Genomic DNA, 27,012 nt, shown 5'->3' with positions numbered 1-27,012 from the left:
TATGGGTGGCAGAGTTTAGGTGGGGTGTGGAACTTAGGCAGGGGCAGGGTTTAGGGTGGATTGGGGCCTAGTTGGGGTGGTGGGGGTGACGTTTGAGTGTGGGGCAGGGTCTAGGCTCAAAAATTGTTTTTTGAATTTCACTTTTTATGTAGCAGGTTCTTATTAGTTATCTATTTTACACATACTAGTGTATATATGTCAAAAATCTAAAAACATGTCAGGCTTTTGGTTTCAAGAGAGCAAACTGAACCCTTCAGTTTACTCTCCCTGTTTAAAAATCTTACTGACATGACATACGCAAATAATTAAAAATAAGAAAAAACATTTAGCTGTGCTAGGAAAGGTTACATTTTAAAAAAAAAGAAAAATTTCTGAATGGTATGGGATATAAAGACCCATACTGATGGCAAATGCCGATCAATGCCAAACAACCAAAACTTTTTTTTTTTAATTTTTATTTATTTTTTTGGTTGCATCGGGTTTTCGTTGCTTCATGTGGACTTTCTCTAGGTGCTGTGAGTGGGGGCTACTTTTCGTTGCGGTACACAGGCTTCTCATTGCCGTGGCTTCTCTTGTTGCGGAGCACAGGCTCTAGGCGCGTGGGCTTCGGTATTTGCAGCACGCGAGCTCAGTAGATGCAGCACATGGACCCTAGAGAGTGTGGGCTTCAGTAGTTGTGGCGCACAGGCTCAGCAGCTGTGGTGCACAGGCTTAGTTGCTCCGTGGCATGTGGGATCTTCCCAGACCAGGGATCGAACCTGTGTCCCCTGCGTTGGCAGGTGGATTCTTAACCACAGCACCACCAGGGAAGTCACAACCAAAACTTTAATGTGGACAAAAGAGACCCCAGATAATTCAACTTTGGCAAAAGATAGATTGTCCCAACAGCTCCACAGAAAACATTCCAGTTCAGAGTGGCAGGAGTAGGAAATGTCAAGAGCAGCAGAGAGAAGTGTACCAAAGCACAGGCCTCAGCTTCTGTTTCCAGGCTTTTTGTGATTCACAATGCTGCTAAGTAAAAGGGGGACTTACCACAGTGGGGCACAAGGGACAGTCTCTTAACTAACTTCAGACTATCACACACACACACCAGGAAAAATAAGAGAGCACAGTTGTGAAATTCCTTAAGAGGCCCCATCTTTCCCTACTTCTAAAAGTGTTCTAGGAAGCTTTAAATCATGAACTTACAAGTAAAAACATACTGGGGCACATAACTGCATTATATGTATATTTATTTAAAAGTTATACAATGCTAACACACTAATAAATTAGCATATTTTTAAAAAATAATTTGAAAGAGGAAAGACAAAAATATAGACAAACATTTTAATATTTTTTCTTGCATCCGAACAGATCATGCTGAATACTCCTTGGGGTATTACTATTCTAATCCCACAAGCAGAAGCTGGAAGAGGAGGCCAGTGAAGAAAGAGTCAGCAGGGAGCAAACCAAAGGGCCTCAAGCACTCAACTAGAGTCCTCCACAGGGCAGATGGCCTCAAGCTGACATCCTAATCAGAAGTGAGGTTTTGTTACAGGTGGATTCATTTGACAGAACTCCTACCCCTAGGTCTGTTCCTGGCCTGACCCTGAACCTACTGACCTGACAGCCCACCCATATACTCACTACACCCAAGGTAACGCCTGCTTTTAGATCCTAGCATTCTGGCTCTCGTTATCAGGAAATAGAACAGGGACTACAAGAATTAATTGCTGAGAGAGCCCATAACATATAACAATACTCTTTAATTTAGACCTCTTCATTTACAATATGAAATGTGTATAGTAAATACTGTTTTACATACTTTACACAGAGTCTCAATTAGTTCTCACAAACACCTTCTGAAGGAGTAATGTTATCATCATCCTAATTGTACAAATGAGAAAAATGAGGCAAAGAAAGTATTTGTTTGTGTGAAGTCAAAGAGCTACAGCTGGGTTTCTACTACAGGCAGTGTGGTTCCAAAGCCCACACTTTTCAACTACTACATATTACTGCATTATAATATATGTAGTTTCATTTTCCTTCATGTCCAAACTAAAGCAATTCTGCTTAGTAAAAAACAAATATTTTATTTCTCACTAACAAAAAGGCCCACTTGCTGATTAGTTCTTGACTAACACAAAACATTTTGCTCACTATAAATAACATTTCAATATGCTATGAAGTAGTAAATGCTAACTGCATCTACATTTTTATTCAAATAAGACAGACTATGTATTTACAAAACAGGAGACCTAGAAGAATCAACAGAAGTGAATATTAGTTCACAAAAGTAAAATATCTATAACGTATGGTGCATGCAGCTGCTTATGCTGTTGTCTTAAAAATTTGCTCACTCACACCAAAAAAAAGCCTTTCATCTTCCAAACAGACTTTATCAGGGCGTTCAAGTTCATTAATTATCTAATCAAGAGATTAAGTTTACTACTTTGTCAAGAGAAGAAACAACTTCCCAGGAGTTTTTAAATTCTATTTCATCATATTTTGGATCAGTAGCTATCTAATATGTTATTTATTGCTGTAATGCCAGAAACTCTCTCTCCCATTTTCTAAGGTCAATAGTAAGCTTGATCGCAGACTATTGCTCTCCTGCTCATATGTATCAATAAAAGTTTATGTAAAAGTTACCTTCCTCTTTTTTGCAATCAATTCACTTCTTAACCACTTGACCTCTGGTCACCAATCTCTTTCCTCCTTTTCTCAATGAAACTTGATTACTTACAACATTATATACAGCATTACCCAGGGAGCCTAAATAAAAATACTAATAGTTTAGAGCAGGTCCCAGACTAACAGACTCTCTAGAGGTGGTTTCCAAGCATTGCTTTTTTTTTCCTCTTGAAAGCTCCCCAGGGTGGCTCAAATGTGCTCTCAAGAGTGAGAACAAAAAGACAATATCAGTAGTCCAAGTTCTTTAACATGTTCTAATTCTAGGCTAGCATATTATGAGCCAACGACATCAAACTGCTGTCAGGTGCCTGTTTATAGCCTGTGCCTTTGCTCCTGCCATCCCCTTGAAACCAAGTCCCCCTAAAACCGAGTTCCCCTACCAAGTTTAGGATTAACCTCTCTATCCAACTTTATTCCCTTTCTTGTCCCCTCTGACCTTAATCCTGTGCTAAATGAACACTAATCAACCAGAGTCAGATGACCAAAACTGCTGTTGTTGATAATATCATTAATGTACTAAAATTGCTGTTGTATCATCAGATATCATCATTAATGTACAGCTTACTTCTCCAGGGCAAAATAAGCTAACAGACAACCAAGTCATGGACCACCTGGCTAGTGAATCATAAACCAGAGACATCCTTTCTTCTACGATTAAGAAATGTCAGAGAAAATGTCACAAGATGATGATTAACCCCAGCTTCTTTGTTCTTTCCCTTTTAAAAAAAAACCTCTAACTCAAAGACCAGGTTGGAGTGGATCTGAGACTTGTCTCCCACTCCCTTGCTTGGGGCCCTGCAATAAACCCTTACTTTGCTGCAAACTCTCACTGTCAAGAGTTTGACTTTCTGTGCTGCGGGAACACAAGCCCATTGCTTGGTTACACCCTCTGTCTAGGATCTCCACTTATTCCACTCATGGACTACGGAGAATATCTTTGAATTCCTTTTAGTACTCATTACAATGATTTGCATAACAGATGTTAAATAAATACCTGCTAATAATTATTTTTAAAAAGTCCTCTCTCTCAAAATCTAGGAATGAGAAAGACTAACCCCTACAGTTGTTCAAGACATTTGAACAGGTACTGTGAAATATTCCAAGTGCTACATTGTTGCATTATAAGTAAAGGTATAGAAAAACACAGAAAGAAGTATGCAGTAGCATCCACACTATGGTGTCAAAATTACATACTTCATTTGGTAAATGATACCTGGTCAAAAAGTTGTTTGCCAGTTGTGTTGGGCTGAATGGCAAATTCCAGCTCAGCATCCATTGTTGTTACTCTTACATTGATCTGCAATGAAAACAAAGGGAAAATCAGTAGAAAAGAGAAAACACTTTTATCTGATTTATAAAATAAAGTGGTATCATATGTAGGCAGTAAAAAGCAACTCTATAATGTACCTAATATTTTCTTTATTAAAGTGATAGTTTGATTTATTTATATTTGTTTTTGATTTATTGAATACTTAACATACAGTAGACACGAGGACCTGCGCTTTTCATTTTCTTATTTAGCCTCTGCAACAATACTAGGAGATATGTGCATTTCTATAGAAAAGTTCATTTCTATAGAAAAGTTTCCATCACTTGCCCAAGGACACATGGATATCAAATGGCAGGGCAGAAGTATAACTCCAAATTCTTTGAATGTCATTCACTATTCCATATTTCTTTCAATACAAAAATCAAATATTTAGTTTGATTTATACTGCAAATGTATTATTCTTCACTTTATAAAAACCATTCATCTATTGCCTTTTATTTGCTAGACTGTTTTAAATTCCAATTTTTGGGTGTAAATACCTTTTCAGTTGGATATCTCACCAAAAACGTAACATGCCTTAACCAAAATAATTTTTACTCCAGAACAGCATCTTCACCTAGAATTCACCAGGATATGGTAAAAACCTATCTTTTTAACTTTTAACTCACACTATTAGAACTCTAAATCAGACTTATTTCCCCTTACGTTTTACTCATGCTAACAACCACATGTACCTCCACACATGTACTTTTATCTGAAATACCTTCTCTAATCAAAAAAATCTTATAGCGTTCCTTCTTTAAAATAATCTTTTAGGAAATATTAATACACATAAAATACTTGTAACATATATAGACAACGAAGCATAACAAAATAAAACCCACTGTAACATAACAATAAATATATATTTGGTCTTCATCCTGGTTCCTGGCAGAGCTCCTAAAATCGCTGGAATTTCCTGAGTGGTAGATGTGAGAGGAGGATCTTTTGTTATTCATAATAAGCTCTTTTCAACCATAACGGAGTTTATGCTAATGAGGTGACTCCAGATGGACCCTAATAGCTTCAGAATGGAGGCTGGTAGCCAGAGAAACCAATCACGTGATTAGAGGATTGAACCTTTTAGACACCCACCACGACTGCCCCGGAGGGGAAAGGCTGGGGAATGAGCTGATCATCAATGTCCAATGATTTAATCAATCACACCTATGAAATTGAACCTCCATAAAACCCTAAACAAAAGGGTTCAGAGCTTCCCTGCTTCTTCCTGCTGGGAGGGTGGTGCACTGCAAACTCCAAAGACAGAAAGAAACTCCTTCACTTGGGACCCTTCTGGACCTCACCTTCTTCATCTGTTTCATTTGTATCCTTTATAGTACCCTTCACATGAACCAGTAATAGTAAGTAAAGTGTCTCCCTGAGTTCTGTAAGCTGTTATAGCAAATTATAGAATCTGAAGGGGGATCGTGGGAATCCCCAAACTTTAGCCAAGTTAGACAGAAGTGTGAGTCACTTGCACTACCTGTGATTAGCTTCAGAAGTCCAGAGCAGTCCGGTGGGTCTGCGCTAATTCTGGGTAGTTGTGTCAGAACAAATTAAATTGCAGGACACACACTGGTATCCACATAGAATTGGAGAGCTGCTTGGTATGGAAAAGCCACACATTTGGTATCAGAACATTCTGAATAAAGAAAATGTTTTCCTTTTTGGTGTCAGAACATTTTGAACAAAGAAAAGGTTCTCCTTTACCCATAAATCTACCATTCAACTTAAAAACTAGAAATGACAAAAAATGTCATCGGTGTGTTTCTTCTTTGTGAATTTCCCTGACCCCAATGCCCACAGGTAAGTACTAACCTAAATTTTGTGTTTGTCATCCCCTTAGCTTTTTAAAACACAATAGTTCTGTCACAAATGTAGGTATCTATATGTAAAATATTGTTTAGTTTTTGATTTTTAGCTGTATAGCTGTACTAAAATTGTATAATACTTGCTAATAAAGTCTTTCTTGATGTGGGCAATGATTACATATGTATATTTTATGAAAATTCATCTACACACTTATATATTCTTTTGCATATGCATATTCTATTTCAATAAAAGGTTTAAACAAAAATTCTGCTACACTACAGTTTGCCTTTTCACAATTATATTTCTAAGATTCACTGATGCTTTTGTGAGTAGCTGCAATTCATGCATCTTTATGTAACTAGACAGTAATTCATTTACCATTTTCCTATCGACTGACATTAAATTGTTTCCAATTTTTTGGTTATTAAGAACAATACTGCTATGAACATTCTTGTACATGTCTCCTAGTGCATGTGTCTGAGTTTCTCTAGAAGTATAACTCAGAATTCCTGGGTGATAAAGTATGCATAGCTTCAACTTTACAATGTAATGCTGAATTGTCTTCCAGCATGATTGTAACAATTTACACTCCCATAAATAATAATTCCTGCTGCTCTATATTTTCACTAATAGTGGATATAATCAGATTTTTTAATGTTCAACAATCTAGTGGGTATAAAATAATATCTCAATATGGTGTTAATATGCAGGTTCTTGATCCCTAATGAAGTTGGGAACATTTTCTTATGTGTGATATGCAGAATTATAAGACAGCCCCCATGATCTCCTCCCCCCTACCCCCACCTTACTCCCATGATTATGTTAACATTACAAGACAAAAGGGATTTTGCAGATGTACTTAAGGTTACTAATCAGTTGACCTTAAGATAGGAAAATCATTGTGAGTGGGCCTGAGCTAATCACATGATTCCTTTAAAAGCAAAGAGTTTGCTCTGACTGGTTGCAGAAGTCAGAGAGATTTAAAGTGTGAGAGGACTATGACATTAAAGAGGTTCTCCACTACTGAACTGGAGGGGGCATGAGCAAAGGACTTGTCACACACACCACACTCTAGGACTAAGAGAGACCCCTGGCCAACAGCTAGCAAGAAAATGGGGACTTCATTCACCAGAAAAGAAGGATAGATCATTCTGCAAGGAAATGGATTCTGCCAATGACAGAAATGAGCTTGAAAGAGAACCCCAAACTCCAGATGAGAATGCAGTTGAGCTACACCTTGATTTCAGGGTAGTGAGACCCTGAGCAGAGAACCCATTCATATCATCCCATATTTCTAGCATATAAAACTGTGAGATAATAGATGTGTGTTGTTTCAAGCTACCAAATTTGTGATAATTTGTTACAGAGCAATAGAAACGTAATATAATATGCTTATTGACCACTCAAGTCTCCTCATCTTTCACAATGTCTGTTCACATGTATTGCTTATTTTTCTATTGGGTTGTCTTATTCTTACTCATATGTGGGAGATCTTTATATATTCTAGATATTAACCCTTTGTCAGTTGCTTGCATTACAAAGAAATCTACTAGTTTGTAGCTTGCCCTTCTATTTTATGAAGAGTTACTCTCTGATAAACATTTTTTAAATTTTAATGTTGAATTTATCAATGTTTTACATGCAGGTATCAATTTTTTGCCATATTTAAGAAAACCTTTAACACAACATTGTAAATCAACTATACCCCAATATAAAATAAAATAGTTTTTTAAAAAGCAAAGAAATCCTTCCCTAGTCTGGAGTCATAAAGATATTCTTATATTTCCTATCAAAGTTTTGTTTTTCATAGTTTGTCTTCAATGATTTTTGCTTATGATTTAAGGTAGAAATCCAATTTCATTTCCTAATCCCCAAAGGGATAATAATACAGTGATTTTAAACATCCAAACATGATGTATATTGATTACCTCATTCACTCTCCAAAGACTGCACTGTCACAAATCTAATATCCATAGGTATGGGTCTAATTTTGTGCTATTCTGTTGCACTGTTCAATTGAACTATTCTGCCAATACCATATTGTCTGAATTACTGTATCTTTAAATAAGTCTTGATATCTGGTATGGCAAGTCTTCCCTTATTATTTTCAGAACTGTTTTGGCTATTCTTGTCTCTTTGTTCTTGCTCTTGACTCCACATATAATTATAAATTTTTCAAAACACCGCATTATGATTTAAATTGGAACTACACTAAATTCATCAGCCTCTTGGGGTAAAAAATGACATCTTTTCAATATTGACTCTTAATATCCAGGTGTATGGTTCTTTCTATGCATTGATTTAGGTCTTCTTTAAGATCTTTTAAAAAAATGTTTATAATTTCCTCCAGAAAGATCATATTAATCATTTAAGATATCTTTCTCCTATGGTTTTATAGCTATTATAATTATAGGTTCATAATCCCATGACATCCTAAATGCATTAAAAACTCTAGTTTATTAGCTAATTTCTAGCAAAAACAATTGAAATAAGTCCACCTGGTGAATTAATTTATCCCACTTCAAATGAATATTCACACACCGATCTATAGTAATACTGATGTGATGCAACAGACCTTGATGGAAATTTCATACTACTACATATGCACATAATACATTGTATATTCACCTTTCTAAAATCCAAAGAATTCCAAATACTGAAACTCATCTAGCTTAAAGCGTTTCAAACACAGGGTCATAAATATGATGAAGTACCTTTCCAAAATTTTTTCTGGTTTTACTTCTGTAGAAATGCAATTGATTTTTATCTTGATCCTTTTATCAGCTCCCTTGCCAACTGTTAAAATGAGTCTGTGTAAAATATTGTATTTATATAAACCAGGGGTCAGAAAACTTTTTCTGTAAAGGTACAAATAGTAAATATTTCAGGCTTTGCAGAACATACTGTCTGCTGCATCTACTCAATTCTCCTGCTGTAGCAGAAAAGCAGTTATAGATAATAAACAATGAGCATACTGCGTTCCAACAAAACTTTATAGCCACTGAAATTTGAATTTTATATAATTTTCAAGTCATGAAATATTACTATTCTTTTGATTTTTTTTCAACCATTGAAAACGTAAGAATCATTCTTAGTTTGAAGGTTGTACAAAAACAAGTGGTGGGCTGGCTTTGGCCTATGGGCCATAACTTGCCAACCCCTGATATAAATAAATACCTTAATATCTTCAAAGTGTTTCTTCCTTTCCAGTACTAGAGTTTTTAATTTTTCTGCACAGGCTTTCTGTTCAATGTTGAACAGCGGCAGTGATAGTGTGTACATTTTGCCTTGTTCCCGATCTTAAAAGAAAAGCTTCCACTGTTAACACAGTGTTGTTAACACAACACTTTTGTTATAGGTTTTCTTCTATACTTAGCTTAAGAAGTATTGGTTTTTTACTTTTAAATCATGAATAGTTGTTCAACTTTAGCAACTGTTCTTTCTGAATTTATTATATGATTTTTCTCCTTAAAACTAACCATATGATTGTGGCAGAGACTACTTGTTGTTTGACCACCAAAATCTAACAGAATTACCATTTGACATGGCTACTGAGCTACAAGAACATTTCTCAATGTCTCTCGCAATGAGGTATGGCTATGTGACTAAGGTCTCACCAACAGAACATGGGCAGAAGAGACAGATATAAGGCCACTTTTCAGCCTAGGCATAAATAGTGAGCATGCTTCAGTAGCTGTGGCTCACGGGCTCTAGAGCAGAGGCTCAGCAGTTGTGGCACAAGGGCTTAGCTGCTCTGCGGCATGTGGGATCTTCCCGGACCAGGGCTCAAACCTGTGTCCCCTGTACTGGCAGGCGGATTCCTAACCACTGTGCCACCAGGGAAGCCTTATATATAATTTTAAATCCTTACGCTTAGGAATAATAAATGTTCTCCACTCAGTTATTCAGTTTTCCAAACTACTTTTAACTTTCACATTCCTACCAGAAATGAGAGTTCTAGTTGATCCACATCCTTACAGGCAAGGTGTTATCAGTCTAATTATAGCCCCTCTAGTAAATATAAAGTGGTATCTCACTGTAGTTTTAATTTATGTTTCCCTGATAAACAAAGATATTGAGGATATTTTCAAGTGCTTATTGGCTATTGATACATTTTCTTTTGCGAAGTATCTGTTCAAAGTTTTTGCCCACTTTTTTTTTTTTTTTTTTTTGCGGTACGCGGGCCTCTCACTGCTGTGGCTTCTCCCGTTGTGGAGCACAGGCTCCGGACGCGCAGGCTCAGCGGCCATGGCTCACGGGCCCAGCCGCCCCGCGGCATGTGGGATCCTCCCAGACCGGGGCACGAACCCGTGTCTCCTGCATCGGTAGGCGGACTCTCAACCACTGAGCCACCAGGGAAGCCCTTGCCCACTTTTTAAAAATTGGGTTGTCTTATTGAGTTCTAAAAGAATGCTATACTGAAATTATTTTCTCCCATTCTGCCTTGCCTTTTTACTTTCTTATTGTTGTCGTTCAAATAGCAAATTTTTTAATTTTGATGTTCAATTTTTTTTTAATGCTTCAAACTTTTTTTGTACTATCAAAGAAATCTTTGCCTATCCCATGACTGCAAAAATGTTTTCTATTTTCTTCTAGAAGTTCTATAGTTTGGGCCTTTTAATTTAGGCCTGTGATCCATTCAGAGTTAGTTTTTTGTGTTAACTGTGATATAAGAGTCAAGATTCGTATTTTTCTGTATGGATAACTCTTTGTTCCAACATCATTTCTTGAAAAGAATTTAATTTCCCATTGAATTGTGTGACAACCTTGTGTGTGGAGATGTATATTTGTTCCACTGATCCTATTATCTAATATTTTAATACCACACTGTCTTATTTTTGTTGCTTGAAAATAAGTGTTGAAATCCAGGAGTGAAAGTGCTCCACCCTTGTTCTTTTTTATTTATTTATTTATTTATTTTTAAATAAATTTATTTATTTATTTTTGGCTGTGTTGGGTCTTCGTTGCTGCGTGGGGGCTTTTCTCTGGTTGCGGCGAGTGGGGGCTACTCTTCAGTGTGGTGTGCGGGCCTCTCACTGTGGTGGTCTCTCTTGTTGTGCAGCACAGGCTCCAGGCACGTGGGCTTCAGTAGTTGTGGCTCACGGGCTCTAGAGCTCAGGCTCAGTAGTTGTGGCGCACCGGCTTGGTTCCTCCGGGGCATGGGGGATCTTCCCGGACTAGGGCTCGAACCTGTGTCCCCTGCACTGGCAGGCGGATTCCTAACCACTGTGCCACCAGAGAAGCCCCACCCTTGTTCTTCTGGGTTTTTTTTAACATCTTTATTGGAGTATAATTGCTTTACAATGCTTTCTTAATTTCTACTGTACAACTAAGTGAATAACCTATATGTATAAATATATCCCCATATCCCCTCCCTCTTGCATCTCCCTCCCACCCTCCCTATCCCACCCCTCTAGGTGGTCACAAAGTACTGAGCTGATCTCCCTGTGCTATTCGGCTGCTTCCCACTAGCTATTGCTTTAGCTATTCCACATAGGTTTTCGCTCTTCCATAAACATTTTATAATCAGCTAGTCAATTTTAACCAAAGGGATTCAACTGATTGGAATTACACTCAATCTACCAATATATTTGGGGAGAACAGACATTGTAATAATATTTTCTAGACATATCTATGACCAGTTTATTTTTGTATATATTTTGGTCTTTTTAAGTACTTATAAGTTTTCAGCGTAGAGATCTTGTACAGCTTCTGTAAAGTTATTCCTAAATATTTTATGTTTTCGATGCTACTACAAAGGGAATTTTTACTTCATTTATTGAATTTTGCTGCTAGCATATAAAACAGAAAACTGATTTTTAAAAAATATAACCTTATGTCCAACAATCTTGCTAAATTCTGTTATTAGTTCTAATAGTTGTTTTGTAAATTCTAGGTTATTTACATAATTATGTCATCTGCAAATAGAAAAATTTAATTCTTGCTTTGTATTGATTATGCCTTTTACTTCTTTTTATTCTTCTCTCCCTCCAACAATGCACTTTTTTGCCTGCTAAATCTTTAAAAATAATTCGAAAGTGACATACATGCCAGAAAATTCAAATAACCACAACCAATGATTTTCTTAAAAAGATAACTGGCCAAAAACTTCTTGAAAAAAAAAAAAAAACGGTTTTTGTTAGATGAAGAAAAGTACATTTATCCTAAGATAAAAGGATAAACTTTAGTCACAAATTATACAATTATAAAACTTAATACAATGATCACATATATACCATTAAATTAAAAATCTAGGACTATATATAATATCAGCACTGGTATCACTAGCATCAAAGCTAGAATTGAGAAAATTAATACTGCATGGATCCTTCTGACCTCTCATTATTTTCTCCTGTTTAACACTAAGTTACTTTTTACTGAGCACTGAATGTATATGTACCAGGATCTTCTAATCCTCACCAGACTCTCCAGTAAGTAACTAATTATATCTCCATTTTATATGTGAAGAAATTAAGAATTGGAGAGACTGAACTAATCTAACAAAGGTCAGTCGGGTTAAGTGTCAGGGCGAGCATAAGAAGTAAGTTTGACCCCACAACCTGTAGTAATCTTAATTACAGTGTTACCTAAACCTCTTCATCACTGGCCCACATAACACCATACTCTAGCCACATTAATCTAAAACAAACAACAGTAATATCAGTGCTTTCTTTTCCCCAAAAACTCTGCCATAATACTTTGCCTTGTTCCGAAAGGAACTTAATGCCACTGATATTTTATTAAGTAAGCAGTGTCAAAAGTAATAAAATACACTTACTGGTTTCGGCATTTTCCTTCTCTTTTTGTCACCCTCTTTAAAAATTCTTCACTTTTATGAATTCTTGTTCTTCTGTTAAAGAAAAGAAAGCATAATTTATCTATTATCTTTTTATATAGTAATGTTTTTGCTTAACAATATAATTTGCATAGATTAAATAAAACTTTAACATTTTAAAATGTTACAATTAACATGGAGCTCTCATTTTATTCTAATTTTCAATGTCTTCTATTATTTCACATTCTTTAAAAATACTTATATCTGTGATTTAAAACAGCACACATCTCAAATAACATAGTATAAAGCATCTCAATCATCAACTAAAAGTTTTAATTTAATTACAGACAACACATAGCAAAGGAAAGATTACTAAGGGCCAAACGCTTTCTCTTTCTGAGTCAAGTTCGCCCCTATATCCAGACTGGTAGAGAAGAGGGACGGCAAAGAAGAGAACAGATAGATTCAGATTCTAAAGAAATGAATTTCAGGAACACTTCTCAACCTTTCTTCTGTACTGCCAAAGACAAAAAAGGAAATACTGATTAATGTAAATTACAAAAAGATAACTTTTTAAAGAAAATTATTTTTCCTCCTTGAAAGTTTAAAAGTCCAAGTAGAGACAAATAACATAAGAGTAACTTTTTCACCTAAGGTGGATAAAACAGCCATAGTCTGCACACTAGTAATCTGCATGCTACTCATCAGCAGCTAATGGCCTTCACGGAAATACAGAATTGTCCTGAAGACCAATGTTAAATTATATCTTCTCCCGCTCAGGCAAAAGAAGTAAATCTTAATCCAGGAAAAACAATGGGCTATTTTAGGGCAAATGTCCTCACAAACATCTAACAAAATTGGATTTTCCCCCTACAAACCTACCAAAAGATGTAACATTTTTAACCATTTAGTTGTCCAGAAAAAAAGGATTATCATTCCAATTTGAAAACCTATAGTAAGAAATATATTAATTACCTGAAAATCAGCTTATATAAGTAATACGTTTGCCAAGAAATTTTATTCATTACACTATCAACTAAATTAATATAGAATTACATTTGTATTTTAAAAATATATTATCAATTGCTTTTTAAGATACTATTATTAATAAAACTGAAAATTCTCCAAATTGAAATAAAAACAAAGGATCGAAGTAAGGCCATTTCTCTAAATTTTAGCCAATCACATGTCAATGAACCTCTCCCCATACAGGGAACTTCATCAAGAGAAATTTCTTATTTAATACAATGGGCTATGAAATTCAGTTAGAAGTATTAAATTCCTCATTTCCTAACTCTTAGCTAGGAAATGATAAATACTCCCTACCTACAATCACCTACCTTCATGAACCTAACTGTACTTCAGTCCTATCTTCCACTTCTAAATCCTCTTTTCATCCCTACTATCAAATTCATCTCAGGTCTTAAAACAGCCTCAAAAACCAACCTTTTACATCATTTATAAACTAGTAACTCCCAAATCTGTTATCTCCAGACTTGCTTGGCTAACTCGGCTTGCTCAATATCTAAATGATACCTCAAATACAACATGGCTAAAACATGGCTTAAATCCCTACACCCCACAGTCAAATCTGCTTTTTCCACAAGTCTTGGTGACATATTTCTATAAAGTTATTCATAGTATTCTCTCATGATTTTTTTTATATCTCTACTACATCTACAGTTATGATCCCCTTTCCATTCCTAATACTGTTAATTTCTGCCTTTGCTTCTGCTTGATTAATCTTGCCAGAAGTTTGCTTCATTTATTGGTCTAAAAACCAGCTTTCAGTTTTGTTGATCTTCTTGTTTCTTTTATTTTTCTGTTTTGTTAATTTCTGTCCTTTTTCTCATCATTTTTCTTCTCATTAATTGGCTTTTACTCTGAGGCTCATATTCTAATCCCTGAAATTGAAAGTTTACCTAAGTAATTTCCAATCTTTTTTTCTAATAACATGCATTAAGGTCACAAACTAAATATGTCCCACCATAAGGCAATTCCAAACATAAAATGATCTCCTTATTTTGCCAGTGAAACTATTTTCAAGTAATTATCTGATTATGTAAAATAATCTAAATTCCTCACACACCAGACATGAGCATCTATATCAAACTTCTGAATCACAGTAAGTTTTCCAGATTACATAAAGTACTTTTTTAATCTATCACGAAAATTAAAATTTTTATCCCAAGCCACAATTATCCATTTACAGAAAACATTAGTAGGACATTATTTGTATTGTTGGAATATATTTTAATATCCACATAATATATATATATTACATATACATATAATATATCCACAATATATCATAATATATTATAATATCCATATAACTAGATGTGGGTTTTTTTTGTTTTTTGTTTTTTTTTGCGGTACACGGGCCTCTCACTGTTGTGACCTCTCCCGCTGCAGAGCACAGGCTCCGGACGCGCAGGCTCAGCGGCCACGGCTCACGGGCCCAGCCGCTCCGTGGCATGTGGGATCTTCCCGGACCGGGGCATGAACCCGTGTCCCCTGTATCGGCAGGCGGACTCTCAACCACTGCGCCACCAGGGAAGCCCCTAGATCTGTTATTTTTAAGTGACTTTTAAAACCAGATCTCCTCTAGACTTCTTAGCCTCTTTTTACATTTAAATCACTTATTAGATGAGCTCCATGAGCTTTCCAAACTGACATGTAGTAAAGGCATTTCAGGTCAATGTGCCTTTCTTAAACAGTACTTCCATGCTCAAGAGAAAGAGAACATCTTTCAAGAGACAGTTCCTATGAAACAAATATAAATCTCCTTTTGGAGGGAATAATTTTGGGGAAAAATACCTTATATTTAAAAGTCCACTATTTTTCTAAGTATCACTTTAGTGGCTTCCCACACAGGTTTTTATATATAGTTTTTTCATTATTGTTTAGCTCTAGGTGTTTTAGTTTCCAATTATGATTTCTACTCACTACTAATAAGTTTTAAATTTTCAAACAGAATGGTCAGAGGCCTGCGGGCAGAGTGCTGTCTTTTTTATTATTTATTTCTAAGTTCACTATATACTCTAGTCAAAGAATTCATTAAGATTTCCTTTATGTTTAGTGCTTGATCAGTTTCATTTTTTGATTCTTCCAGCTATAAATGAAAATAATGTATATTTTGCATCTGATAAGTTAGATCAAGCCAGAGTAAGTATTTAATGTTTTCTTTATAGTCTCTCTACTCTCAGTTTAGTATAGTTAATCAAATCGAGAAAAACTGTATTGAATTTTCCCAACTCAGATTGTGGATGTTAATATCTTCTTATAAATTGCCAGTTTTTAATTTATATGCTTTTAGGCTATGTTATTAAGTGAGTAAAGGTTTAGAATTATTATATCTAATGAATATTTCCTTTTTTCATTAAGTAATAATTTAATTGCATATAGAATTCTAAATTAACTGTTATTCCTTCAGCATTTGGAAGATATTAGTTTTCTTCTGGCATCCGTTACTGATGAGGAGAAGTCTGCTGACAATTTCACTCATTTCTCTGAGGTAATATGCCTTTTCTCTCTGCTTTCCTTTAAGATTTTGTGTGTGTGTATGTGTGTGTGTGTTCTTCAGATTTGCTTTTATTTATCTTGTTCAAGATTTGGTAAGCTTCCTTATTCTGAAGACTCATGCTTTTCTTAAATTCTGTAAAATTATTAGCCATTGTCTCTCCCATTCAGCAATTCTTATTAGATACATACTGGATATCTTATTCTCTAATCCGTGCCTACTCTTTCACACTTTCCATCTATTTACCTCTCTGTGCAACATTCCTCCACTCACTAATTCTCTGCAGGTGTTCTTAATGTTTTACCTGTCCACTAGTTTAAATTTTCAGTGATTATACACTTTAATTTCTAGAAATTCACTTTTGGTCTTTCAAAAAAAATTTTAATGCTATACTATTTTATGATTTGTATTGAATCCTCCTTTTACTCCTATAATATTTTATAATTTGTACTGAATCCTCCTTTTACCCCTATAATGTTTATTTCATGTCACTATAAAATTTTCTATTTCCAGTTCATTATGACTTGTTTTTTAATGGAGTTTGTAATTTTGGACAGAAAGCTCATGTCCCTAACCCACTCCCCACTGTGGGATTCCTGCAAGTCCTGAGCTGTCTATGTCTCCCTACAGAGGTATTTCAGGTTTGCTCCTACCAGTGTACAGTACCAGGAATTTTAATTGTCCTAGATCAATTTTTACATTACCTTCTTGATTTAGCATTCCATTACCATATCAGGCCCCATGGCCACACCCTAGAGAAGTTAGCAGATACTCAAGAGAGCTTGCTCATATACTGATCATTCTTGTTTGCTAAACCATTTGGCTGCTCTGCCATTCCTGTGTTATCTCTCACTGGTAAGGAAGAACAAAGGGAAAAAGTGAACACTAACTGGATGCCAGACTATAAACTAAGTTACAGCACTCAAATTACAGAAAGAGTACTCATCAAACATAGGACCAGCTAGGCAGGTAAATAAACATCATGTATGTCAGGTTTTGCAGAATTTCTTAAGTTTGTATTACTCAAATACTGGAACTAAATAAAGGTAGAGTTTTTTCCTTTTCCTTTAAGAAATAATTTATCCCAGTTTTCTATATCAGTTACTTCAAGTTATACTCTATAGAAAAGGACCTTTCAAGCAAAATAATCCATATTAAAGTTTTAGGTTTATCACAGGCCAACATATACAAAACCAAGTTTATACACATTAAGCTTTTAAAATCTCCAACAAGCCTAAATGATCTATATGAACTGTGGGGAAGTGAGGGGCCTAACAAAAAGCCTTTGCAAATAAGGATATGGTTGACTTCTGAAAGAAGCTTCTAAAAATGTGTATTTTCAGACCAGTGTTCTCTCCTAAATATACCACAAATAAATAAATAAATATAAAACAAAGTAATCTGTACCAAGATGTTCTCAGCAGTACAAAGATATTATAACAGCCAATGATTAAAATCAAAATCACAATTAATGTTGAAATTATGTGATAACAAGGGGGACAAACTGTGTCAACATTTACATAAGGATAAGTGAAAAGGCAGAATACGTAGCCACCTTTTATAACTAAGGAAAAAAACAGGTACCCTTACAAAGGATATTTGGATATATAGAACTGAGCACTTAATACTAATCAGGGTCTTATTTTTGTTAAGTTACTAACTTTAAAAATCAGGTAAGAATTTTAAAAATATATTTCACTAAATTGTCTATACACCAGTTTATTCATAAGATATCATGACATATATAAGAATTCTACCTTAAATTTTTTAGGATGAAGCTGTGTATAAATGTAGTTAAAACCTAAGTTTTTAGCCAATTTAGTGATCATTAAAAAATATTTATATCACGATAATATTATTTAACCTCAATAGTACATTTCTAGTCCTCCTTTGATTGTATTAGCATATTTTTTTCCTTGAAAATGGCATCTGTTAGTAGTAGAATGGACAATTTAATAAAATGTCACATGAAAAGCCAAGGTACCTAGATATATGTCCTGAGTTTGTACCTCTAACTGGTTCATCTTGAAAACTGTGTTTCGGTGAGACTTTTCTTCTCTAAAAAAATGACACCATATAATCACCTAAATCACTGTATATCAAAGATGTATAATAAAAATCAACTCTTCTCCCCCCTCTACCCTCATAATAAATAATTACTGAAACAAAATTTACTCCTTCCTCCCCACTCTTCTTAAATTTCTTAAAGTGGTCTTACTCTACCTCTTTTCCACACTGACTCCCACAGAACCAATGAAGCACAGTCATGGCAAGCAGTGTTAAGAGATGCCACCAGCATATATATCTCCCATTTCCAGAAAATGTATGAATACGTACTCAAACACAGTGCCACATTTCTCAGACGAAACATTCACATAAAACATTCTCTTTGTCCTTTAACTCTGAGGGTGACCCTAAAACAGCCTCTTTTCTGCAGTACAACGGAAAAAACAGCCTCACGCTTAACACCTTGAGCTCTATTAGTCAGTCAGTGACACAACAACAGACTCTCCCCACCTGTCAGGTGGTAAAACAGGTGTTAAGTCTGTCCATACTGGGCCTACAGTGATGCTTCAATAATTTATACCAGGCCGCCTAATTTTACTCTTAAGAATTTCTTTTCCCCAAGCCTAACTGTACTTTTTTTCCTGTCTTTTGAGACACCTTCTCTGAACATAATTGTGGTCTCTCTGCAGTCTTCTGCCAACTTACTGTGGGTCTGGGAAGCAGGGTAACAAAGAGAAGTATAAACTGAATTAATAAGGTAATTCTGGCAGTCAAATTAACACAATAATGGCATCTACAAAAAAAGTTCTTAATCATTATTTTCCCCAACATGGGCCCCTCTGGTAAAGCCTATGAACCCCTTCCTAGAAAAGTATTTTTAAATGCACAAAATAAAATATACAATATTACATTTAAAAAAATCAATCATACTTATAATATCAAAAATATAAAAAGCACAAATTTATGATACAATAATATATATGCTTCTTTGTTAACCTTTAAATCACAATATCTACCAGTGTATCTAATAATTAAACTTTAAGTAATAATGGGTATTAAATGTCATTTTGAGATCTGCAATAACAGTTATACATCATGAAAATATCTATCTGCAATTTCTATTAGAAACAGTCTCTGCTACTGCTGCCCACATTCGTAATGGAAGAAAATGTGTAAATAAAGATGCAACTTTTTTCACTATTCAAGTTCACAGACCCACAGGTTTAAAACCTCAAATATACAAAGAACTATGCATGCTTATTAAATTTTTTAGCTCTGTTAAGTACTGAATTTAATAGCAATAATAATGTACTTTTACCTATATAATGCCATGTGACTCTACAAGTGAAGCAGAGGGCAAGAATTTTTAGTTCCATTTTGCAAAAAAGAAATAAGGCCAAAAGCAAGGATAAGGGTAGTAAATGGAATTATTTGTAGAATGCTCACTCTTCAGACACTTTACCTACATTATCTAATCTTCCTAATAACTGCCCTTCCTCACTCTGCCCAAGATAAGTATCACAATCCCTTGTTCTTCTAATTAAGGAAATTAAGATTCAGATAAGTCACTTGCCCAGAGTAATAAGGCTAATCAACAAAGTCATAAGTCCTTCTAAATTCAAGTACTGTGCTCTTTTGGCTATCCTATTCTGCCTTCCTCTGACATCATTTTAGACAAGCTCATCCCAATTACCAGAGCTTTTCAAGAAGTTAAAGCTCTATCCTCTGTTGTTTTCAGGTCAAAAAGACCACCTCTAAAGATTTGTTGTAAGTGCACATTAATACTGGTATAGTCACCTCTGTAAATTAATATCCTGTAAGGGTGACATGCAGTTCTAAATAAGGTATTAAGTGCTTGCTTTTGTAGGAACTGACTTTTGTTCAAGGAAATAAAATATTCAACATTTTAAAGCAATACACACATTACTGGAAATGCAAAGCAAATTTCCAGCACTTAAAACAAATATAAGGCACAAAGCAAAGTTTTACACTGAATTTAAATTCTTTTCTAAATGAATTTTGTAAATTTAAAAGAAACACCATACCTGTATTGCTTCCTAGGAGGGTGGAAAAACAATACATTACCATTTGCAAAAATTAAGTTTAAATGCTAAAAGGTAAGAAAGCTAAATCCAGTCCAATTTCTTCATTTTACAGTTAAGGAAACATCAAAAATTCATATAATAAATGCTTAAAAATGGAAAAACAAAGATAGGTTCATGTAAGTCACCTAGGTAGAAGGAAAGAAGAAAAGTCTCAAACTGACCTGAGGAATTCTCACAATTCTATATATGTTTTGAAACACTAGATATTACAGTAGCTTATTTTCAAAACAGAATAAAGTTAATATGTTTCTTAAATATTTTTAAAATTAGATAGTATTCGCTCATGCAGTCAATAAGGCTATACGGCAGTTCTATCATTAAGTTTCTAACTTTTGAGATATTCAACCCCCCTTTTGAGAAACTGGAATGGTGTCTGGCTCACAGTAAGGCCTCAGATGTTTGTTGATTTTGTTGGTAAATTAAGTTCATATATAATACTCACTTGATTATTATCAAGGGTAATACTTTCCTCTCATCTTTTACATTGTAAAGTGAGCAAACTAGAAAGCAATAGGCTGTAAGAGACAGCAACCATGAACGTGGTAGAAAAAAAAAAACTTCTCCCAACGAGGTCTCCCAAATTCAGGCCTTTATCATCTCTACCTAAGCCTCTTTCAATAATCTCATTTAATTGGACAATCAAATTAAATTTAAAGGCCACCTAATTTGACACATTTAATAATATCTATAATTATCATGCTGCTTGTTGATTAGATGTAAATAGTAAGCACTTTAGGTATACAGTCATCCCTTGGTATCCACAGGGGATTGGTTCCAGGACCCCTCTGCAGATACCAAAATCTAGGGATGCTCAAATCCCTTACACAAAATATATGTACATTTATATACATACATATATATAAATATAAAATATTATATTTGCATATAACCTACACACATTCTCTCATATACTTTAAATTATCTCTAGATTACTTACAATACCTAATACAATATAAATGCTATGTAAACAATCGTAAATACAATGTAAATGCTATGTAAATATTTGCCAGCATGTGGCAAATTCAAGTTTTACTTTTTGGAAATTTCTGGAATTTTTTTTCCAAATATTTTCAATCCAAGGTTGGCAGAACCCACAGATGTGGAGTGTCAACTGTATATACCAACTTTGCTTAATAACCAAACTAAGTTTTTATAGTTTCCTTAAGTCTAGAATCTAGAGACAGCTTAAATATCAAGAGCGCTCATGATGTCTAACAAAGTTTAGTCCATCACACACACTCAATAAAAGCCAAAGGGTGATAAGATTCAATTAACCATGGCTGAGATTTCCTATGTCCCCATTCTCCCTTTTATTAATGGTCCCTCTATTATACTCGCACCTACATCATTCTGAGTACTAATAGGATTTTCAGTTACAAACAACTACTCTGGTTAATTTATCAAAAGGTTATTAGTTAATTTACAGAAGCAACAAGAAGTTTTGGGGTTTTTTAAAGTACAAAACAAGAAACACCCAGAATTCACATCACAGAAGACTATGCTTACAACACTGTTACACTGAATATGAACTCCAGTTTATACACACAAAGAGCACTTAAGCAAAAACAATTTATGGTATACAAAATGGCACAAGTATATTTCCATTAGAGTGTGATGTTCTCATTATCTTATTGAACAAATGCAAAGAATATCTGGCATATGATTATAAATGTCTGAATGTATGAATAATACCTTAAAGCAGGGGTCAGCAAACTTTTTCTGTAAAGGGCCAAATTAAGTAAACTTTTTAGGTTTTGTGGCCCATACAGCCTCTGTTGCAACTACTCTGTTGTTGTAGCACAACAGCAACCATAGATAATATGTAAACCAATGAGCCATCATGTGTTCACATAAAACTTTGTTTACAAAAAAGGTAGTAGGCTGAATGTGGCCTTCAAACCAGTTTGCTGACCTCTTCTCCAAATGGTTAACAGTAAAGAGAATATTATTTTCAAACAAATCAACTTTACTAGAACCCAAAAGTTTCTTATTTCAAATGTATGTAAATTATGTAGAAAAGCAGAAAAGGAACCAGTGTTACCAGAGCATCCTATTCATATGCATACTGTATTTACATATATAACTAGCCTCTATAAAATGTACTTTAGAATTCTTCTAAAAGGTAACTGATACTGCAATAGTTAAAAAATAACTGTGAATTTGCAAGAGTTTCTATACATACTGGTTATTCAAAGAAAAAAAAAAAAAAAACACCTATACAACTACTAACCTGAAAGAACCCCTCTCTTCCAGGAAGTTAAAGCTAGGATTCACCATTACATGGAAAAAAGAAATAAAGAACTGAATCATATGGACCATATTTCCTTTCCAAACAGTTCCCAGGTAAAAAGCTACATATATAATAGGGACATTTCACTACCCAAAATCATAAACCCTTTTTTAAAGGACGCCACTTTTCAGTGTCAGTTATATACCATACCCTAGAAGAAAAAAAAAAAAAAGTGAATTCACCTTCAATCATTAATCAAGAAAATTTGCACATGTACATGAACACTTTTGAGATTACCAGAAATTCCATTTTTATTTCATTCAAATGATGAAAATCCGAGAAATACTAATTACTTAATGCTCAACACAGTAATAAACACCCTTTCAATGTTTGTTACAAAATAACCTTATTTTTAAAGACTTTAAAATCGCAAATTAGGGATATATATAAAGTATATGTTTACCCTTGCATAAATATTGGCGTCTTCCATATACTACAAGGAATAGCTAATAGCAATTACCTCTGAAAAACAGAGACCGGGACTGGGAGAGGTGTGGGGGTGGGTTCTGGGAAGCTGGGGAGAACTTTTACTTTTTCCTTAACACCTTTCTGGGTTTTTTTAACTTTGTCATAAAATTTATTAATTTTATAGTCTTTAAAATGGTTTAAAATATGTTCATTATTAATCAATATTGAAAAATATACCAGGAACTAATATGAACAGTAAAGGCAGGATTCTTCTGAAAGAGGCTAGAAATTCAGGAACTCTCTGGGGTCAGACTGGCCATTTCTATCACACAACAGGTGAGGATATACTTGCATAAGTTAGGGAAGTTCCCTGAAGGGCTTTTAACACCATGAGGTTTAAAATAACCTTGTAAAGCTGGAGTCTACAGCAACCCAGTCCAGTTCCACTGAATCCAGTACCCCAAGGATAATATCAGGGTCGTGAGAAGTGCCCACTAGCTCCTGGTCTGCAGGAGGTCCAAGCCATCCAAGAAAGGGTGACTTCCTCAACTTCCCAGATTCACAGCAATAGCACGATATGATATTAACTCTACCCTATCAAGTATGTTCACCAACATGGCTATCTTCACAATCTTAATAGAACACATTTTTTTAGGCTTTGGTCTTTGGGAAATATTGGTTAAAATTTGCCATTTTTAAATTGTACAAGTTGAACTGAATCAAGTTAAAAATGGAAGAAAAAACAAGACTCCCATCATCATTCAAGATTTCAGGCTCCATTGTATTAGACTACACACAGATTACATCAGAAGATTGAGAACTGAAATTAAGATAAAAGTACATAAAGACTTTCATTTCAACTGCCTGCCAAAGATAAAAATGAATAATAAAATCCAATTCTGCTCTTGGGAATAGTGAAGCAAAAAAAGAAGAAATAAGCCTTGTTCTCTCCCTGAGACTGAGAGTTAACAAAAGAGAGAAAGAACAGCAGTCTGTCATTTCTCACCGCCACAGAAAAAAGGATATCAGTTTAATTTCCAGTTAATACAAATGTCCAAAACAAAGGACAGACTAAACATACTTTCCCCACGCTGAAATTAATTACATTTAACTTCTGAGCCTCTCCTACATGCTCTGCCATGTTTGGGAATACAGGAGTGAACAAAACAATGTATAATCCACTAGGGCAAGAATTTAACATTCCTAAATGCCACGAATTTTGTCTCTTTTAAATAATAACTGTAAAGAATTCCAATGCATGTCTATTCATTCCTCACTAATAATGTATTGTTTCTTAAATCTCATCATATATAAAAAAAAGGTGGTTTAGCAAAAGAAACAAAGTCAGTGCAATCAACTTTACAGGATACCATTAACTTCAAAAGAAATGTTTTATTCAATACATTTTACCACATTTGAGGTAATTAGTCTCTGGAAGATAAAGCCCACTGGTTAAAGTAATGTAATACTGAAAATTTTTTTTTAATGCAATCCTGAATATTAGTCTTTCTTCTTAAATCCATCGATAATAATGCTGTTATAGCAAATGGATTAAGCCATTATTTATCCAGCAAAATGAACGGGGCAATTGTTCATTCAGAGCTCCGTCCGAAATATAAAAGAGTATTTAGTGTTCTAAAAAATGTATGCTCCATAAACAATAGATTGCAATGTCTAAGTCCAAGTGCTCGTTTATCAAATAAACCCTTATTATCTTGGGTTTTTACATTTACATCATGCCCGTCTTAGTGCCACAGAACTCATTAAAATTTCTTCTACACAAATCTCAACTGTATTTTAAAACGTATCTTTGATGAAGTTGACTTTTAACCTATTTCCAGCCTCATTAATAACCACTCCTTAATGGTAAAGAACGCTAAATACATGTTGTGAATGGTTAAAGAACCATGCCACATCTGTATAAAAAGTGAAGTGCTCTATTTAAACTGCAATAATGCAGTGCCCCACCCCCCACCGCTCTCAAAGTTAGCCCGGGAATTAACTTTACAACCCTTTAAAGAAAAGGGGGACTGTAATGTACTCAACTTGTCTACTGGGGTCTAAGATACTAAACTGGGCTGCCTCAAAGGCCGAAGAAAGTTATGGGGCTCGGAGGCCGCCTTCAGCAGTAGAAGCAGCAGGTAGAGCCGGGGCCAGAACGGCGGCCCTCGCCGCGCGGGTGCGGGTGGCTGAGGGCGGTTCGCGCCCCAAACCCCGTAATGCAACATCCCTTTGCCACCAGGGCGGAACACACGTTCTCTAGTAATTCAACACCCTTACTTTCAAACTGGAGGCCGGGGAGAAGAAGTTGTAATAGATTCCTTCCCTACTTGGCAAAACGTAAATTTTCCTAGGCTAAAATCTGTATTCTCAAACTGCCTAGAAGGGACGAGTCAGGCCGAGCCCGGGGCCGCAACCGATCGGCGGGAACCCGACCGAGCTCGAGGCGGAGGGGGTCCGGGGCGGACGCTGAAGGCGGACCCACGCCCGAAGGGAGGAGAAGCGCGCACCGGCGTGTTCAGGCCGCAGCCAGACTCGGGCAGAGCCTCGCGGCTCCCGCGGCCCCGGATGCGGCCTGGCCAGCCGGGCTGTTAGGGCAGCGACACCGCGGCCCTCGCGGCGCGGCCGCCGGGCAGCACTGGGCCCCGAAACTTCTCGCCGCCACCTCAGCGTCTCCGGCGAAGCCCGGGAACGGGAGTGGGGGAAGGTAGGGCGCCGGCGGCTTACCCCGAGAGCGGGCGGCTCCTTCCCGCCCTGAGTGTTGCCGGGGCGCTGCGCGGCGGCGCCGGGTGTCGCGGCTGCGGCAGGGAGGGAGAGGCGGTGGAGGGAGCGATGGGCCGCGAGAGACGAGAGACGCCGCCGCCACCGCAGACAGCTCTGCAATATGGCTGCCTGGCAGCTCCTCGGGGGAAAGGCGGGGCTGCCCCACGCCCCCCGCCTCCCCCTGCCGGCCGGCCGGCCTCGCGCCGCGTCCAGAGCAGCGACGCCGCAGTTGCCGCCGACGCCACCGCCGCTGCCAGACCTCCCGCGCCCCGCCCCTCCCAGCCCCGCGGGCTCGCAGCCGCCAGCCGTGCCGGGAGTCTCGTGGGGTCCCCGTCCCGGGCGGGGACGCTCGAGGGCGGGGCTGCCGCTCCGGAGCCCCGAGGGAAAGAGGGAGAGCGCGGGGGTGGGGGACTCCTTCCGGGGAGGACTGGGCTTGAGCTAAGCCAGATGCTCAGGGAAGAGGAGCCGCCCAACCCGGAGCTGGGAGTGGGCCCGCCGCCTCCCCTCGACGGGTGGAAACTTGAAACTCCCTCTGGTGCCAGAAAACTCACCGAGGGCGTTTCTATCGCCCCCAAGGAGGAATTCTTCCCCGAGGGAATCCAGAACTGAGTCGAGCGTGTTACTTGGCTGTTCAGCTTGAAAATCCTGGACCTGGAGAGAGAAGAAGACCTGCCTTAGAGGAATTTATGCATGCAATAAAGAACTTTACATTATTTTGGCAGAATTTACCCAACTAGAAAAACTTGCTTTTTCAGGGGCAATTTTTAAACCCCCACCGAAACCTCGATGGATATGGCCCCAATCGAGAGTGCAGATTTTTATCCAGGCAAGGATATTTGATAAATTTTTATTATCTCTGGCATTCTTCGGCAGTTGGAAGAAGTCGGTTAAAAGGAAAATGTTGGAAGTGGGACCCCAAAGAGCAGCCAAACCTAAATTATCCTAGACTTTGTGAAAGTTAGGCATTTGATCACGGTGTGACTCTAGCCCACTCACTTTAATGGTCGGGACTAGATAGACTTCTGGTCGATGTTGTGTCATCTACTCCCAAGCCCCTGGGATTTTCTGCTGGGATTCAAAGAGCAAAACTTGCTCTGAGTATAGAAAGAGAAAGTGCACAAAATCAGATTCACCGAGCTTGCTCTGTTTGCAGTGCTTTATATACTTTTTATTAATAAACTTTAGATTCAAATAAAACCTCACGAGTGTACTTAACTTCTGTAGAACAAATAATTCATATCCTTCCTGCCTTAGCATTTGCCTTCCCTGAGACAATAGCTTTTCCAGGAACTCTCTCCCCTGATTACTTTCACTAAATTTACTCTAGTGAGTTTCTACCATTGCCCT

At 36.6% G+C, this 27,012-nt stretch overlaps 1 long non-coding RNA gene across 1 annotated transcript; it reads right to left on the bottom strand.

Annotated features, from left to right (window-relative positions):
- Positions 1-25,848, bottom strand: LOC112066906 (uncharacterized). Its single transcript, XR_002892962.3, has 4 exons — positions 25,630-25,848; positions 12,573-12,644; positions 3,887-3,970; positions 1-651 (listed from the first exon to the last, which is right to left on the bottom strand). It is a non-coding gene; the product is annotated as an uncharacterized lncRNA (long non-coding RNA).
- Between the last annotated feature and the right edge of the window lie 1,164 nt (positions 25,849-27,012).

The sequence above is a fragment of the Physeter macrocephalus genome, chromosome 16 (genome assembly GCF_002837175.3).
Source record: "Physeter macrocephalus isolate SW-GA chromosome 16, ASM283717v5, whole genome shotgun sequence".
NCBI classification, from domain to species: domain Eukaryota; kingdom Metazoa; phylum Chordata; class Mammalia; order Artiodactyla; family Physeteridae; genus Physeter; species Physeter macrocephalus.
Note: the sequence above shows the minus strand (reverse complement) of the source record. Positions and strands in the feature narration are given on the sequence as shown.